Source organism: Ornithorhynchus anatinus, chromosome 4 (assembly GCF_004115215.2).
Source record: "Ornithorhynchus anatinus isolate Pmale09 chromosome 4, mOrnAna1.pri.v4, whole genome shotgun sequence".
NCBI lineage: Eukaryota > Metazoa > Chordata > Mammalia > Monotremata > Ornithorhynchidae > Ornithorhynchus > Ornithorhynchus anatinus.
In genome coordinates this window covers 5,982,631-5,999,728 of record NC_041731.1, presented here as the reverse complement: position 1 = coordinate 5,999,728, position 17,098 = coordinate 5,982,631, and the positions used below count along the sequence as shown (strand labels likewise).

The 17,098-nt window shown below is 47.2% G+C and overlaps 1 long non-coding RNA gene across 2 annotated transcripts in view; it reads right to left on the bottom strand.

The window, feature by feature from the left end:
- Positions 1-17,098, bottom strand: part of LOC114811242 — a 162,816-nt gene that overhangs the window by 14,707 nt on the left and 131,011 nt on the right. The window lies entirely within an intron of this gene.

Sequence of the window (17,098 nt, the reverse complement as noted above, 5' to 3'; positions counted from 1 at the left end):
TATACGTCAAGCACTGTCCTAAGTGCTGGGGTAGGTACAAATTAATCAGGTGGGACACAGGTTCTGACTCACATGGGGCTCAACAGTCTAGTAGGAGGGAGAACAGATACTGAATCACCATTTTACAGTTGAGGAAACTGAGGCACAAAGGAGTGAAGTGATTTGCACAAGGTCGCAGAGCAGGGATATGGCAGAGACAGGATTAGAATAATAATAATTATTATTATGGTATTTGTTAAGCACTTACTAAGTGCCAGGCACTGTTCTAAGTGCTGGGGTAGATAAAAGATAATTGGGTTGGACATGGTCCCTGTCCCGTGTAGGTTCACACTCTTAATCCCTATTCTACAGTTGAGGTAACAGGCACAGAGAAGTTAAATGACTTGCCCAAGGTTATACTGCCTTTCTACTGCCTTTGGTGCCTCTTTAACCACTTTCTTCGTGTCAGGCCATTTGGATATGCTAGTTTCAGTCACTTCTGCAGTTCCGTGGTCTTAAAAAGTGATGCTTGACTCTGTCCCTGCACATCTGATTTAGCAGAATCATCGCTTACCATTCAGCTGGCTGCTCCCAGTGGCTTCTGTTTAATTAGCATCTAAACAGGCAAAGTGAAGCAGGTAATTAAATACTTTTCTCAGTAATTTGTGCGGCTCAGATGGCCCATCAGGACATTGTCCCCACTTTCCCTCAAACTATGCCCGTTGAACCATCTAGATTTTTGCCTCTTATTTCCACTTCCATTTACTAGCCAAGACAACTGCCTTCTTGTTCGGCAGCACCCCTTGGCTTTGCCGTTGTGGATCTCTGTGACATTGGGATGAGTATCATCACTCATCCTGGGTTATTTCTACGGCTGGGGTCTTCGGTCTTCAAATCCTACACGGTCAAGGTCACCCTCAATCTGTGCACTTCATCATCGAACCCTCTAAAAAATCTGCTTGTGGAACTGGCCTACTGGAAAGAGCATGACACCAAGAGATTTAGGTTCTAATCCTGGCGTTGCCAGTCACCCGCTGGGTGACCTTGAACTAGTCGTTTCACCTCTAAGATTCTCAATTTCCTAATCCATAAAAGGCTCCCTCCAATGGGGAGCCTCATGTGGGACCTGGACTGTGGTCGGTCTGATTATCTTAGATCTATCCCAGAGAGTCAGAGGACCTGAGGTCTAATCCCCGACTCCACCACTTACCTGCTGTGTGACCTTAGGCATTTGAATTTATTTCTCTGTACTTCACTCACCGGTACCTACAAAATGGAGAATAAGACTGAGTTCCACATGAGACATAGACTGTGTCCAACCTGATTCTCTTGTATCTACCCCAGCAGCACTTAGTACAGTGCCTGGGACAAAGTGCTTAACAAATACTACTAAAAAACCCCCCCAAAAACCAGGGCAAAGGGACAACTTCTTCAGAGCCTCTACTGGGGTCTCTCCTCTTCACGCTGACAGCATGGGAACATCGAGTCAGGTGCCCAGAGTGGTGGGAAGAGAGAAATTTTGCCTGATAGACCAACTGGGCCTGAGATCCTATCTCTGGCCCTCAGAACTGTAAGCTTGTTTTAGGCAGGGAACTTGAATGCCGATTCCATTGTATTGTACTCTCCCAAGTGCTTAATGTAGTGCTCTGCACATAGTAAGCACTTAATAAATACAACTGATTGATTCAGAGCCCAGATCTCCACCTGAGCTTGAAGAGAGAATCTGACAGAGTGTGAGAGAAAGCAAGAAAAGCCCAGTTTCAAGCACGATAGAACTCGTCCTGACACAGCCCGCCTCATTAGCACAAAGCAATTTGTCTTTGACTTGCCACATCATGACCGGCCGCGGCCGGAAGCCGCCGAAGGAAACAGAAGCACTTGATCCACATTCTCGATTGCATTAATAGCCTGTTAATTTACAGAGTAAATACACTGGGTTCTTGATTGCCGTCTCTGAGAAATGCATGGGGAAAGTTTTTATTAGTTGGATTCTTGGGTCATTAGGTAATCTTATGGTTAATTAGATTCTCAAATTGAAGTTTCATTTTACATGAAAACAATTTGCTTACAATAATACTGTCAAGGTCTCTGAATAAATAATGGGTCGTCAGTGCATAGGACAGTGTCAGCGCTTAAAGCCAGTGCTTGACACATAGTAAGCACTTAACAAATACAATGATAATAATAATAATAATGAGTTGGTTGATGTGGGTCCCATCTGAAGCAGCGTGGCTCGGAGAAGCAGCGTGGCTCAGTGGAAAGAGCACGGGCTTTGGAGTCAGAAGTTATGGGCTCGAATCCCGCCTCTGCCACCTGTCAGCTGTGTGACTGTGGGCAAGTCACTTAACTTCTCTGTGCCTCAGTGGCCTCATCTGTAAAATGCGGATGAAGACTGTGAGCCCACGTGGGACAACCTGATTCCCCTGTGTCTACCCCAGCGCCGAGAATAGTGCTCTGCACATAGTGAGCGCTTAACAAATACCAACATTTTTTTTAAAATCTACCCCAGGGCTTAACACAGTGCTTGCTGTGTAGTAAGGATTTTAGGAAATACCATATCTAAAAAATAATTATAAATGTTTATCACTTAGAGAAGCTGTGTGGCTTCGCAGATAGAGCACAGGCCTGGGAGTCAGAAGGACCTGGGTTCTAATTCCGGCTCTGCCACTTGTCTATGGTGTGATTGGGCAAGTCACTTCATTTCTCTGTGCCTCAGTTACCTCATCTGTAAAATGGAGATTAAGACTGGGAGCCTTATGTGGGACATAGACCATGACCAATTTGATTAGCTTGCAACAAGGACTGTGTCCATCCAGATTCGCTTGTATCTACCCCAGTACTTAGACATGAGTTCGAATCCCGGCTCTGCCACTTGTCAGCTGTGTGACTGTGGGCAAGTCACTTAACTTCTCTGTGCCTCAGTTACCTCATCTGTAAAATGGGGATTAAGACTGTCAGCCCCACGTGGGACAACCTGATTCCCCTGTGTCTATCCCAGCTCTTAGAACAGTGCTCTGCACATAGTAAGCGCTTAACAAATACCAACATTATTAACAGTGCCTGACAAATAGTAAGAGCTTAACAGATACTACAAACCCACCCCCCGAAAAACCAAAACAAAACTGTTGAAGTTGTTTCCAAGGACCCCAAGGCAGGCCAGTGCCCTGACTGCCGGAAGGAGACAGGACTTCCTGTCCTGGCCCATTCTGAAGAAGAAAGTGGAGGAATTTTCTGTCTGTGGAACTGAAATGGATGTAAATGGATGAAACGGTTGAACCTTGGGGCTGGCCTTTCCCTTGGCTGCAGGAAGGAGACAGGACTTCCTGTCGAAGTCCCCTTTCCCCCCTTCCCTTCTGCTCCTTCTCCTCTCCCTTCCCCTCCCCTCAGCACTGTGCTCATTTGTATATATTTTTATTACCCTATTTATTTGGTTAATGAGGTGTACGTCCCCTTGATTCTATTTATGGCGATTAAATTGTCCCGTTTTTGTCCATCTGTCTCCCCCGATTAGACTGTAAACCCGTCAGTGGGCAGGGATCGTCTCTATCTGTTGCCGAATTGTACATTCCAAGCGCTTAGTTCCGTGCTCTGCACATAGTAAGCGCTCAATAAATACTATCGAATGAATGACATCCATTCTGAGGAAGAAAGAGCAGGAATTTTCAGTCTGCGGAACTGAAATGGATGCAACTGGACTGATGCAGTGTGGGAGGAGGAAAGGGAAATTGTGCTCCGGAAAAGAAATGGACCGTGGTCAATCCGCTGAGCAGTGCCTCGGTGCCGATGGAAGGCTGTTCTCCCCAGGCTCCTCTGGCCTCCTCTATTCCCAGCTCTAATTGCTGTTTTGGGGATTAAAGATACGGATTGTGAAGTAGTCATCGGGCAGAGCTTGTGAAGGGAAAAGGATGAGGCCAGAGGCCTCCTCGAATCCAGGCCTGGTGAGGGGATGGAATTACGGTTTGTTCTGAGCACTTACTGTGTGCTAAGTGCTGGGGAAGGTTCAGGATGATCACACAGGAGTGAGTCCCTACCCCATAGGGGGCTCACAGTCCTAGAGATGGTCTTCAGGGTTTTGAAGACAAAAGGGAGTCCCAAGCTGCAGAAACCAGCCTGAAATCCTGGGGGAGTAGTGAACTGAGAATGATGTTTACTTTCAGTAACTCAAAGGTCAAGTCCTATCTTCACTTTTTGCACCCATATGGGATGGAATCTGGTTTTCATTTTGAAGACCTCTGAAGGTTTGTACCACCTCAGTTGTCCTAGACCCCTCATCTGAGCCTGACACGAACACCTAAAATTCATTTCTTCAGGAAGACGGTCAGCCTCACATGCCTCTTGATCCAAAAAGTTCTCTGGGGAAACAGTGTGGGCTAATGGGCATAGTCAGTGGGCATAGGTTCTAATCCCGACTCCACCATTTGTCTACTGCGTGACCGTGGACAAGTAACTTCGCATCTCTGTGCCTCAGTTACCTCATCTGTAAAATGGGGATTAAGACTGTGAGCCCCACTGGGACGTGCACTGTACGGCGGAGCCGAGATTAGAACCCAGATCCTCTGACTCCCAAGCCGGTACTCTTTCCCCTAGGCCACGCATCTTCATGCTAGCTGGTGGTTGCCCGGTAACAGCCTTAATGGTTGCTATCAATTTGCCACCCCGTTAACCAGCTAATTTCAGGATTCATGCTGTCTGCCCCCTTCACTGCGCACTCTAGGTGGTTATTTGGTCAGAAATCACCCCCACAGTGATGGACGAGCTCCTACTTCTAGCTGCTCCAAACCCCAACTGCAGGTAGGAGGTGGAGAAAGGGGGCTCACAAGGCCTGCAGGTGTGGAGAAGGGTGACGAGTCCGAAAGAGAGGAGGGGATTGTAATAAGGTCTCTGATCAGGACCCTGAGAAATCAGCCTGGGGACTAAATATAGGAGCTGCCCACCCTCACCTGTACCCACCAAAAAGACTGGCCCAAATGACACAACTCCACTGGTCCTGTGGGTCAGGTCAGATTGACTGAGGGTCTCTCTTGGCAGGGTGGGCATGGCATTCTCCCTTGCTCCTCCTGCCCGTGTCCAGAAGGTCACCTGGGAGATGGCATGACCTGGTGGAAAGAGCATGGGAAAGGGAGTCAGGGGATCCAGGTTCTAGTCCCAGCTCTGCCATTTATCTGTTGTGATAAATCTGGGACAAATCATTGTGTCTCAGGTTTCCTCATCTGCAAAACGGGGATAAGATAACCATTCTCTCTCCCTCTTAGATTGCGAGCCCTGCGTGGGACGGGCACTGTACTTCATCTTATATCCCCTCCCATGTTGGGTGCAAAGCAGGCAATAAATATCGTTATAATTATCAACAAGTCCAGAGAAATCTAACGTTACGAACCAGCTGGCACCGAAGGAGCTTCTACACGTAACCAAAGATTATCCTTGGTGATTCCAGGATGAAATCTGACAATAAATATTGAAAGCACTTCTTATATGCCAATAGCATTGTGCTAAGTGCTCAGGGCGCTAAAAAATAACTTGCTGTGACTCAGTTCTTGTCCCACCTGGGACTTACCATCTAAGAGGTCAGTCAATCAATCATATCTATCGAGCGCTTACTGCATGCAGAGCATTGTACTAAGCGTTTGGGAGAGTACAATAAACAACGCAACAGACACGTTTCCTGCCCACAAGCAGATTATCGTCTAGAAACAGTAAGACAGGGAGAACAAGTTTTAACTTGACTTCTAGTCCCAGACACTTTCCCTTAGGCTACTCACTGAACTCCGTAAGCTCATCCTCTAGTGTGTAACCTGGCTGTGGTCAGGGAATGTGTCTGTTTATTGTGATGTGCACTCTCCCAAGTGCTTAGTATAGTGGTCTGCGTACAGTAAGCGTTCAGTAAGTAAGCTTGAATGAATGAATGTGTTTAGAAAGAATGCGGGGCAAAGATCCACAGACAGACCAAGACAAAGAGTCAGTAAGGCCAGCACATCCTCTGCGGAAAAATTAAACCAAACGTGGGGTTGACGTCGCATCCAATCTCAAGGCAAACAGAAGTCGGCAGAACAGCTGTGGCATCCGACTTTGCATTGGGCAGAGAGACCCAGACCTATCTCACTATTCCACCTGACTCCTTGGCCAGCTTTACTGGCATCATCTACCTCTCCAATTTAACACGTAATGCCAATCTAGTATTACCAACTAAGTCCTGAAATATAACCAATCCACCATCCGCAAGAAAACGCACATCAAGTCACGGCTTTTTGGGGGCGGTACGTGGGAGAAGACTGACAGCAGGATACCCAAGCAGCCGTTATAGGATGAGTTGAAATGGAGAATCACAGGTATGGAGAGAAGTTACCCCAGAGAACCAGCATCTGGGAAACAGCAGCTGAAAGACTAGCCTGGCATATGATAAACAAGATCAGCCTGGCTCTTTTAGGGCAGATTGCGATAACAGGGAAGTTAAAGAAAGCCAGAACTGGACATTACAATTGACAAAAAAAAAAAAAAAGGTGACCAGCAATATCCTCTTTGAACCTGAAGGAAATGTGCACACGCACACCCAAACACACGCAGTAATATATACTTAACTCTCCCCTCTTTTGCCTGGCTGCGTTCGTTGCCTTAGAGAGGATTTTCGGACGCTTATTCCAATTTTTCGCCTCTGTCACCGTCACCCACTGGTGTCAGCTTCTAGGTGCGCTTACCTAAGCTTGGCTTCGCATAGCTTCGCTCCAGGTGCTTGATTCTGGAACATCGCAGGGACCCGGCTCACCGAGTTGGCTCGTGTTATCATTTCGGATGAAGAAGAGCTAAGCTAGGTCAGGACCGTAAATTACTGAAGACATCTCCAAGAACGACTTTCAGAGGGGAAAGGAGAGGTTTTGACGATGCAGTAGATGGCGCTCTTTCCTCTCGGTCACGACTTTGTGAATTTCTCTGCAAGGAGAGGAGGCTGTTGCCCTCTTTTCTGGTGCAAAAACCCACCCCAAGCTATAGGAGCCACTGCAAAAGTTCAAGGCCTTTGGTCGACCGGACCAGACCTAATTCTAATAACAATAATGTTGGTATCTGTTAAGCGCTTACTAGGTGCCGAGCACTGTTCTAAGCGCTGGGGGAGATCCAGGGGAATCAGGTTGTCCCACGTGGGGCTCACACACTTTTAACCCCCATTTTACAGATGAGGGAACTGAGGCACAGAGAAGTTAAGTGATTTGCCCACCGTCACAACAGCTGACAAGTGGCAGAGCCGGGAGTCGAACTCATGACCTCTGACTCCGAAGCCCAGGCGCTTTCCGCTGAGCCACGCTGCTTCTCCAATTCTACCTTCTTCTTCTACCTTCTTCTCCATCCATGGCGCCCACCTGGATTTCCCTGGCTAACACGTCAGTCCTTGGGTACCAAGTCTGCAGGCCAGGGGATCAATCAGTGGTATTTACTGAGTGCTTACTATGTGTAGAGCTTTGTACTAAGTGCTTAATACAACAGAATTAATGGGCACGTTCTCTGCCCACAGCAAAGGTTTCATTCTAGGGGCGGAATCATTCGATCAATCAATCAGCGAGAAGCAGTGCGGATTAGTGGCAAGAGCCGGGGCTTGGGAGTCAGAGGACGTGGGCTCTAATCCTGACTCCGCCACTTGTCTGCTGTGTGACCTTGGGAAAGCCACTGAACTTCTCTGTGCCTCATTTACCTCATCTGGAAAATGGGGATTAAGAATGTCAGCCCCTCATGGGACAACCTGATTGCCTTGTATATAACCCAGTGCTCAGAACGGTGCTCGCCTCATAGTAAGCACTTAACAAATACCATAATAATAATTATTATTATTTAATGCGCATCTGCTGTGTGCAGAGCACCATACTAATGCCTGGGAGAGTACAGTAGAGTGGGTGGGAGCAATCCTTGCTCTGGTGGAGCTTACAGTCTCGTCGGTGAGACATGAAAATAAATCAGAGGTAGAAGCAGCAGCAGGGTCCCCTGCAGCCCGAGCTGAGAGCCTCTGCAGTCCTGAGCACAGTGATTGTTGGATGCTCCCTGACTTGGGCAGACAGAGCTTGTGCTGACTTCACAGGACGGTAGCAAATGTTTGGATTTATTGCAGAGTCTTCTCTCACAGAGCTCAGGGCTTCACAATAATGATACTACTACTACTAATTATAATTTTGGCATTTGTTAAGCGCTGTGTGCCAGGCACTGTCCTAAGCACCGGGGTGGAGAGCGCCAGGGGTAGATACAGGCAAATTAATCCCTGCCCCACATGGGGCTCACAGTCAATCCCCACTGTACAGCTGAGGTGACTGAGACACAGAGAAGCGAGGTGACTTGCCCAAGGTCACAAAGCAGACAAGTGGCAGCGTTGGGATTAGAACCCAGATCCTTCTGATTCCTAGCTCAGTGCTCTACCCACTAGGCAAGGCTGCTTCACAAGTCACTTTCACCCCATTACTGGGAGGGAGGACAGTTCAATCCCCAATTTATCAAGGGGAGAAACTGAGGCTCAGAAAAGCATCCATTGGCCTGGAGGCAGGCTTCCCAACGAACCCTTCCGTAGTCCACTCTTGGCCGCATGTGAGACGCACAAAACAATCCGCCGGTTAGCGGGGGTGGACCAGACCCCTACAGAAGGGAATAATCCACTGAGGCCTCAGAAAATAATTTCCCGCCTCTTCTTATTGATTCTGGAGTCTAGATCACCCCACAGACAGGCAGGGCCTGGACCTGGACCAATCACGAGATCTACTAATTCTGCTTTACTCTACCAAGTGGCCAGCACAGTGCTCTTGCGCACCAAAAGCGTCCAATTCAAATTATTGATTGACTGACTTGATACTATTGATAGAAAAAACCACAAGTGACAGATTGACATATAGATTGTCTCGGGGAGGTCTTGCCTCTGTTTATCTGCAAAGAAGACAGCACCAGAAAGGCTCTGAATAAATACTTAGGCTCCCAGCACGTCCAAGGGAACTGGCTTAGAAGAGTTCCGGTTGCATGAAAATACATTAGTCTGTGGGCCAGAGACAACTTAGAAAATCATAAAATCATTATCATCAAGAGGCAGGATGGTGGAAAAAGCACGGGGTCGGGAGTTGGAATTCTTGGGTTCTAGTCCCAGCTCTGCCATTCGTCTACCGTGAGACGGGTAAGTCATTTAACGTCTTTTTGCCTCGGTTTCCTCAGTTGGAAAAGGGGGATAGAATACCTGCTCTCCCTCTCAGCTTGTGAGCCCCGCGTGGGCCAAGGACTGCCTTTGACTCACGTGTATTTACTCCGGTTCTCTGCCCACAGAAAGCACGAAATAAATACCTTAACTATCATGAGCGCTGGGGAGAAGACCGTATCTTTGGATTCGGTAGTAAACTCTTCAGGCACAAGAGGGCTCTCCTTAAGCATAATCAGGAAACCCGGAGAAACAAGGAAAACCATTTGTAGGTAAAGTTGGTGCAGCAAGAAGACAACATTCTGCTAAGACGCAGGCTCATCCAGGTCCCACTTTATTCAAGGAAACGACAGACTGTTTTCGAGGTGCTGAGCACCTCCTCACTATCTTGGGAAGAGAACAGTTCTAGGGAATCAGAGGCCATCAATGTTATAGCAATGACCTTAAAGAGATCTTGGGATCCTCAATGTAACAGCCCCACTATTAATGGGATCTGGGGATTCGGTTCCATTTCGGGAAATCCAATTTTAAACAGAGTTTAGCGTATTGGCAGTGTCCGGTTACTAGGATCGGACAAGGTTCAAGAGACGCAGAAGTAAAGTGAGGGAAGGAAAAAAACGGAATGTTTCCTAAAGGGGCAGAGGACTTGGAACGGGGGAGACATTACGGGAAGGAGGAGGGAGAATAAAGGAAGGAGAGGTACCCAAAATAAAGGGAGGTATAGGGAAGTTCCGGAGTTTGAAAAAGAGCACGTGGGGAGAGGGTCGAGGGATTAAAGAGAAAAAATCAGGAAAACCTGAGATTAGATAAAAATGGCAAGCCCAGTGAGTAAATAATCAAATAATAGGCACATAATGTGATGAGAAGGACTAGAATTGGGAAGCCTTCAAAGATCTAACAGATCAGCAAACTGCCTTTATAGCGCTTTCCAATCCTGACTGCAAATGCTGTGGTCTGGTCACAGCCCTGGGGTGAGTGAGCTTGAGTCCAGCTCACAGAGAATTGGGAATCATCGCCAACCAACCCGTCCCAGGAACTGGGCACTGATTAACCACAGTAGTCAATCGAGAGTATTTATTGAGTGCTTATTCTGTGCGGAGCACTGTCCTAAGCATTTGGATGAGTACAGGATAACGGAGTTGGTAGAGGCTTTCCCTCTCCACACGAACTTACAGTGTAGAGTGGGAGATAGACATTAATATAAATAAATTATGGATATACACATAAATGCTGGGTGGATTAGGGTGGATAAATCCAGCATAAGGGCTATCCAGAAGGGAATGGGAGAAGAGGAAATGAGGGCTTAGTCAGGAAAGGCCTCTTGGAGGAGATGTGCTTTAAATAAAGCTTTGATGGTGGAAAGAGTGATCAACTCTTGGACATTCACTATTCCTTTAGAGTCAAAATGGTCTCACAGGGGGCCAGCTTTAAAAACCCCTCTGGATTTTAAGCTCCTGGAGGGCAGCGATTGTATCTACCAGCTCTATTGCATCGTGCTCTACCAAGTGCTTAAAGTACAGTGCTCTGCACACTGAAAGCTCTAGATATAAATGATTGAATAACATTCAGATTACTATGTTGAATAAATATTACCACTACTCTCTGTGGGTTACTTTCCTCATCTGTAGAGTGGCAATAAGGTCCTCCTCCATTTTAGATTGTGACCTAAATATTGAACAGGGACTTGTCTGATCTGGTAATTGTGTACCGGGCAAAGAGTAAGGACTCATTAAATAGCATAACTCCCTAAGAAAGTGTGTTTATAAATTCAGGCAACTGTCAGTGCTGCGTGACGAGTGGAATGCAATCTGTGAATCTGGACACCTGAACTTTAAATTGGTGGTGGTTGTTAGGGTTTAAGAGTTTTTCCCTTCTAGGTTAGGTTCCACATTGAAAGTCAGTCAAGGTTCTGCAAATAGCCGGTTTAAGTGCCCTGTAACAAGATTTATGAGAAGCCAACAGATTGGATTTGTCACCATCTGAGATTTAACTGCCCGCGTGGCTACACGGGAAGGGGTTCTCCGATGAATTTCCCCAGAAAGTTGTTCTCAGAGAATTTCAAAAGCGCCCTGACGTTGTAGGCAGGGCAGTAACGGCATCCAGAAAATGGATATTTTTTTTTTTCCCGCAGATTTGAAATGCCTGAACTCTCCAGTTCAATTTTGTTTTTCATTTACAGTGACAACAGGTATCGCTTTCCAATATTGCACTGAATAAGATTTAATTGAAAATATAATCCAACTGACACATTAAGTGTCAAGCACAGGCAACATTCTTAATATGATGTTTGTTTTATCGTGCCTCCATGACAGGTCCGGGATGTCGATATGAGCAGCTGCCTTAAATGCTCATTCAAACAGTCACTGTCTTCTACAAGCCACTACCCACACCTACAATATTTGTTCAAAGGTCACCTGTCAAAATATCTAATACTGATATCTTTCAGAACAGCCCAGAAAAAGAAGTCTCGCGGGTTTCCGTGTCAGAGCCGCTGCAGCCTGCTGGCAACGTTGGAGGGTTTGTCAAAAATCGGATTCTTCAGAGTTGGAAATAGAGTCTAGGCGGCAACCAGAATGCTGGGCTTTGGGGAGGCAGGAGTCTTTTGGCTTAGTGGAAAGAGCATGGGGCTGGTAGTCAGGGGCTCTGGGTTCTAATCCCATCCTTGAGGAAGTTAGCATTAGAGGAGCAAAGTCTGGGTGAGTTTAGTACATTGGTCTGCACAAGGTAGACTGAAAGCTCCTTGAGGGACGGGATAGTGTTTTCCAACTCCGTTGTACTCTCCCAAGTGCTAAGTACAGTAGTCTACACAGAGAAGGTGCTCAGTAATTACTGCTAAGAAATACCATTGTTTGATTGGCCAACATTTCTGAGATAGAGAGGGTCACAGAAATCTTGCAGTAACGGTACAGGGTTTTGAAGTGGAGTGAAACGTTGGCTTATCTCCGGCCACTTAGAGGGGTGGAATAATGACTTTTGTCCCGGTAACACAAGTGATTCCCTACTGCTCTCCTGCCTCTTCCTGCAGATCCAAATGGCCCAGGCTCTGGACGAATCTGGCTCATTGCTCCTGACATTTTTGGGTGCTTCACGCCATTCACTGGATCAATCACAAATACACTAAATCGATCAAATAGCTTAGCTGAACGAAACATTCTTTTCTTAAGAATTGGAGCCTTTCCAGACACAACAATGAGTCCCAGAAAGCTCAAGTGGAAGGCCCAGAAATCTTTGGAATAATTGAGATTCATTCTTCCCTCTCACTGGCAATGAATGTTTCTTTGTTGCACGGGACCCAAATCTTCACTTTTCCTCCCCATCCTCATATCCCTCTTCTAATCCTGACTCTGCCACTTGCCTCCATGTGACCTTGGGCAAGTCATTTGCACTGCAAATCCTCTGGACTATAAGCTCGTTATGGGCAGGGAAGGAGTCTACTCATTCTGTTGCACTGTACTCTCCGAAGTGCTTAGTACACTACTCTGCACGTAGTAGGAGCTCAGTAAATACCAGATTGATTATTGGACTTTCCCAAGGATTTAGTACAGTGCCATGCATAAAATAAGCCCTCAATAAAAACCACTGATGGGCTGATTTTGAAACTTCCCAGCAACTCATCCCAGATACACTTTATCACCCTAGTTCCCAAGACACCTCTATCCGTAGAGGTCATAAACAGAACATCAAGGTCAATCAGCTCCACGGTCTAATTCACTTCACCTTCATGGCTCCACATCCCTAGATTCCAGAACTTTGCTACCCCACTCCCCGTAGGTGCCTCTTGCTGAGAAATGTGTGTTGGTAGTATCGGAGTAATAACTGCGCATGCATCGTCGGTGAGAAAAAGATACGCTGAGGAGTGTTAGCATTTCAGAGTGTTTGGCTGTCACACCATTCTGGGGCTTGGAATTCCTCATAACAATAATAATAATTATACTTGTTAAACGCTTACTATGCGCCAAACACTGTTCTAAGCACTGGAGTAGATACAAGTCATCAGGTTGGCCTGGGGCTCGCATTCCTAATCCCCATTTTTACAGATGAGGTAACTGAGGCCCAGAGAAGTGAAGTGACTCGCCCAAGGTCACATAGCAGACGTACAGAGGAGCGGGGATTCAAACCCAGGTCCTTCTGACTCCCAGGCCAGTGCTCTCTCCACTTGCTCATGATGATAATAATAATTATGGTATTTGTTAAGCACTATGTGCAGAGCACTGTTCTAAGCACTGGGGTGGATACGGGGTAATCAGATTGTCCCACGTGGGGCTCACATTTTTTAATCCCCATTTTTACAGATGAAGTAACTGAGGCACAGAGAAGTTAAGTGACTTCCCCAAGGTCACACAGCAGACAAGTGGCGGAGTCGGGATTAGAACCCACAACCTCCGACTCCCAAGCCCGGGCTCTTTTCACTAAGCCATGCTGCTGCTCGTGCTTCTCCTCCTTCAGGGATAGCAGAGATGGGGTTCACTGCCAGCTCCAAGGTCTCATCTGCTACCCGAAAAGGACAGGAGAGTCTAAAGAGCAGCATAAAAATTAGAACACAATTTCCGGTGCAGCCCCTTCCAACTTCTCCGGGGCAGCAATGCCCGCGACCATTATACTCAATAATGATAATGGTACTGGTAGTGGGAGCGCTGGTCTTTATTGGGCACCCTCTGGATACCACACGCCGTACTAAGTCCTTGGGAAGCACAACAGAAACCCAAGACGTGCTCCCTGCCCCCAGAGATCTGATACTTTAAAATGGGCACACCTTCAGAGCTCAATGAGACGTTGATGGTGATATGGGCTGGGCTATTTGAACTCTGCCAGGTTAAAATAAGAGCCCGGGGCACACAGCCCCACTTGGCATTTAAATATCTTTCTCTTTGGACTCCCCCTTTCGCCACTTTTCCAGATGCTTGTTACCATTTGGGGACCCGTGGTGGCCAGCGCTCTTTCTAGGGATTGGGTTGAAAGGTTTAGATGGTAAACGTGGTCGAAAGAGACAGGGATAGGAAACTATCTGGGAGGGGCTGGGGAGAGCTGGGGAGTTGAGGAGGGAAAGAAAGAGAACAAAGGAGTAGAAGAAGGGGGCTCAGGTGACCCGATGGAGTCCCTCAGAACAGCCTGAGAGCAGCACACATTTCCCGGCACCCGCTAGTTTAGGGGTCTTGACCCGCAAATGAAAACGTCAGCTCTCCTCTCAGCTACTCCCATCACTTGGCAGGCATGACCACATGCATTCTGGAATGAGCCCAGTAGCCTTTTCCACAACGTCCTTACATCATTTTTATTACTACTAGATGCCAAGCACTGAGGTTAATACAAGATAATCGGACTGGCCACAGTTCCTGATCCAGCCAGGGCTCACAACCTGAGAGACTGGGAGAAGAGGCGCCTGACTCCCATTTTATAGGTGAGAAAACTGAGGCCCAGAGAGACTAAGCGATCTGCCCTAGGGCACCCAGCAGGCCAGGGGCTGAGCTGAGATTTCAAAAACCAGGGTCTCTTGTCTCCAAGTCCTGTGCCAGGCTGCCTTTATCTTTCTCAAGGAAAGCCTGAAGAGAGTTGGGATCGGATGGGAAATCGAGAGATGAAAAATGCTGGATCTTTTCCCCATCCTGTCTTCTCCCTATCTTAAGATCTGGCCTACTGCCATGATGCAGACTTTTTTTCCCATGCAAATTAGAAAATAGAAGTGGTTACACTTAGAAGCACGTAGGAGTGAAATTTCTAAACACCTCTCCCTCCAGAAGGAGAGTGTTATTCACAGTTTTCTTACTGCAATGTTTAATCTTTGTCTCCACACTCTGACATATGATTCACACTGGTTGTGGCTTCACAATCCCGCCTGTGATGGTAAAGTGTGCTTTTCGGGGAAGCTTTTTATTACCTTCCCATTTTCGAGTTCAAATCGGAGATGATGTCTGCCATCAGGGCGCTTGAGTCACCTGCGGGAGCCTGAAATGAAACTGATCAAAGCATCCAGAAACATTCCGACCGGTGACAGAACGCTTAGCGTGTGCCTCCAAGATGGAGGCCACTAATCCTCGCGCGTCAGTCTCGTGGGGCCGTGACGGTTCCGAGGGGTCCCTGTTTGCTAGCTGAAGGCTTTGAGGGGATGCCAATAGCACAGGGGATTTGTTGGGCAGGTATTTCCAGGCTGCCTCTTCTTGAAATTAAGATTTCATCACCCTGCGATGGACTCGACAGGTGAGCCTTCAGGCCCTCTGAATTTATTGTTTAAATAGCGGACTTATCACTTGTTTCCACTGCTCTATTCTGAGGTGGCCCGATGGTCTGCAAAATCATCCTACTCACTGGACCTGGATCTGTTCGTTCTCGCCACCAATCCCTCGCCCATATACTCCCTCTGGCTTGAAGCTCCCTCCATATCTGCGGCGTAGCTCAGTGGAAAGAGCCCGGGCTTGGGAGTCAGAGGTCATGGGTTCGAATCCCCCCTCTGCCACTTGGCAGCTGTGTGACGGTGGGCAAGTCACTTCACTTCTCTGCGCCTCAGTTCCCTCATCTGTAAAAAGGGGATGAAGACTGTTAGCCTCACGTGGGACAGCCTGATTACCCCGCATCTACCCCAGCGCTTAGAACAGTGCTCTGCACATAGTAAGCCCTTAACAAATACCAACATTATTATTATAGCTGGAAGACTATCACTCCCTACTTTCAAAGCCTTATTAAAATCATAGCTCCTCCAAAAGACCTTCCCCGAATAAGCTCTTACTTAATAATGTTAGTAATGTTGGTATGTGTTAAGCGCCTACTAGGTGCCGAGCACCGTTCTAAGCGCTGGGGGAGAAACAAGGTAATCGGGTTGTCCCACGTGGGGCTCACACACTTTTAATCCCCATTTTACAGATGAGGGAACTGAGGCGCAGAGAAGTGAAGTGACTTGCCCACAGTCACGCAGCTGACAAGTGGCAGAGCCGGGAGTCGAACCCGTGACCTCTGACTCCGAAGCCCGGGCTCTTTCCACTGAGCCACGCTGCTTCTCAACTACTTCTCACGCTACTTCTTGTTCTCCCCTCTCCCTTCGGGGTCACCTTTGCACTTAGATTCATGCCCTTTATTCCTCCCTCCGTCCCACTGCATTTACACAATTATTGAGAATTTCTGTATTTATATTAAGGTCTTTCTCCTCCTCTAAACTGTAAGCTTTTTGGGGTCAGGGACTGTGTCTCCCAATTCTGTTATATATGTTGTACTCTCCCAGATCTTTAGTACAGTGCTCTGCACACAGTAAATGTTCAGTAACAATTGTTTGTGATGCCAGAACTTCACTGGTGCACAGAAGCAGGTGCCAGAGGTGAGAGTAGAGATTTTGGCTCTGATTTATCTGGATAGTCACCCCAGGTCATCCTCTCCCCTCTCCGAAAATAAGCAGTGTGACCCAGTGGAAAGGGTATGGATCTGGAAGTCAGAGGACCTGGGTTCTAATCCTAGCTCTGCCACTTGCCTGCTGTACGCCTCTGAGCACTCACTTGACTTCTCTGTGCCACAGTCACCTCACCTGTAAAATGAGGATAAAATCCCAGTTTTCCCTCCTTCTTAGCCTGCGAGTCCAACATGGGACAGGGACAATATCTGATCTGGTTGCATCGGAAGCAGCGTGGCTCAGTGGGAAGAGCACGGACTTGGGAGTCAGAGGTGATGGGTTCGAATCCCCCCTCTGCCACTTGTCAGCTGTGGGACTGTGGGCAAGTCACTTAACTTCTGTGTGCCTCAGTTCCCTCATCTGTAAAATGGGGATTGAGACTGAGCCTCACGTGGGACAACCTGATTACCTTGTACCCCCCCAGCGTTTAGAAAAGTGCTCTTCACATAGTAAGCGCTTAACAAATACCAACATTATTATTATTACCTACCCCAGGGTTTAGTACAGTGCTTGGCACATAGTCAGCACTTAATACCACAATTATCATTATTATTATTAGGATTGTTGTTCATTCATTCATTCAATAGTATTTATTGAGC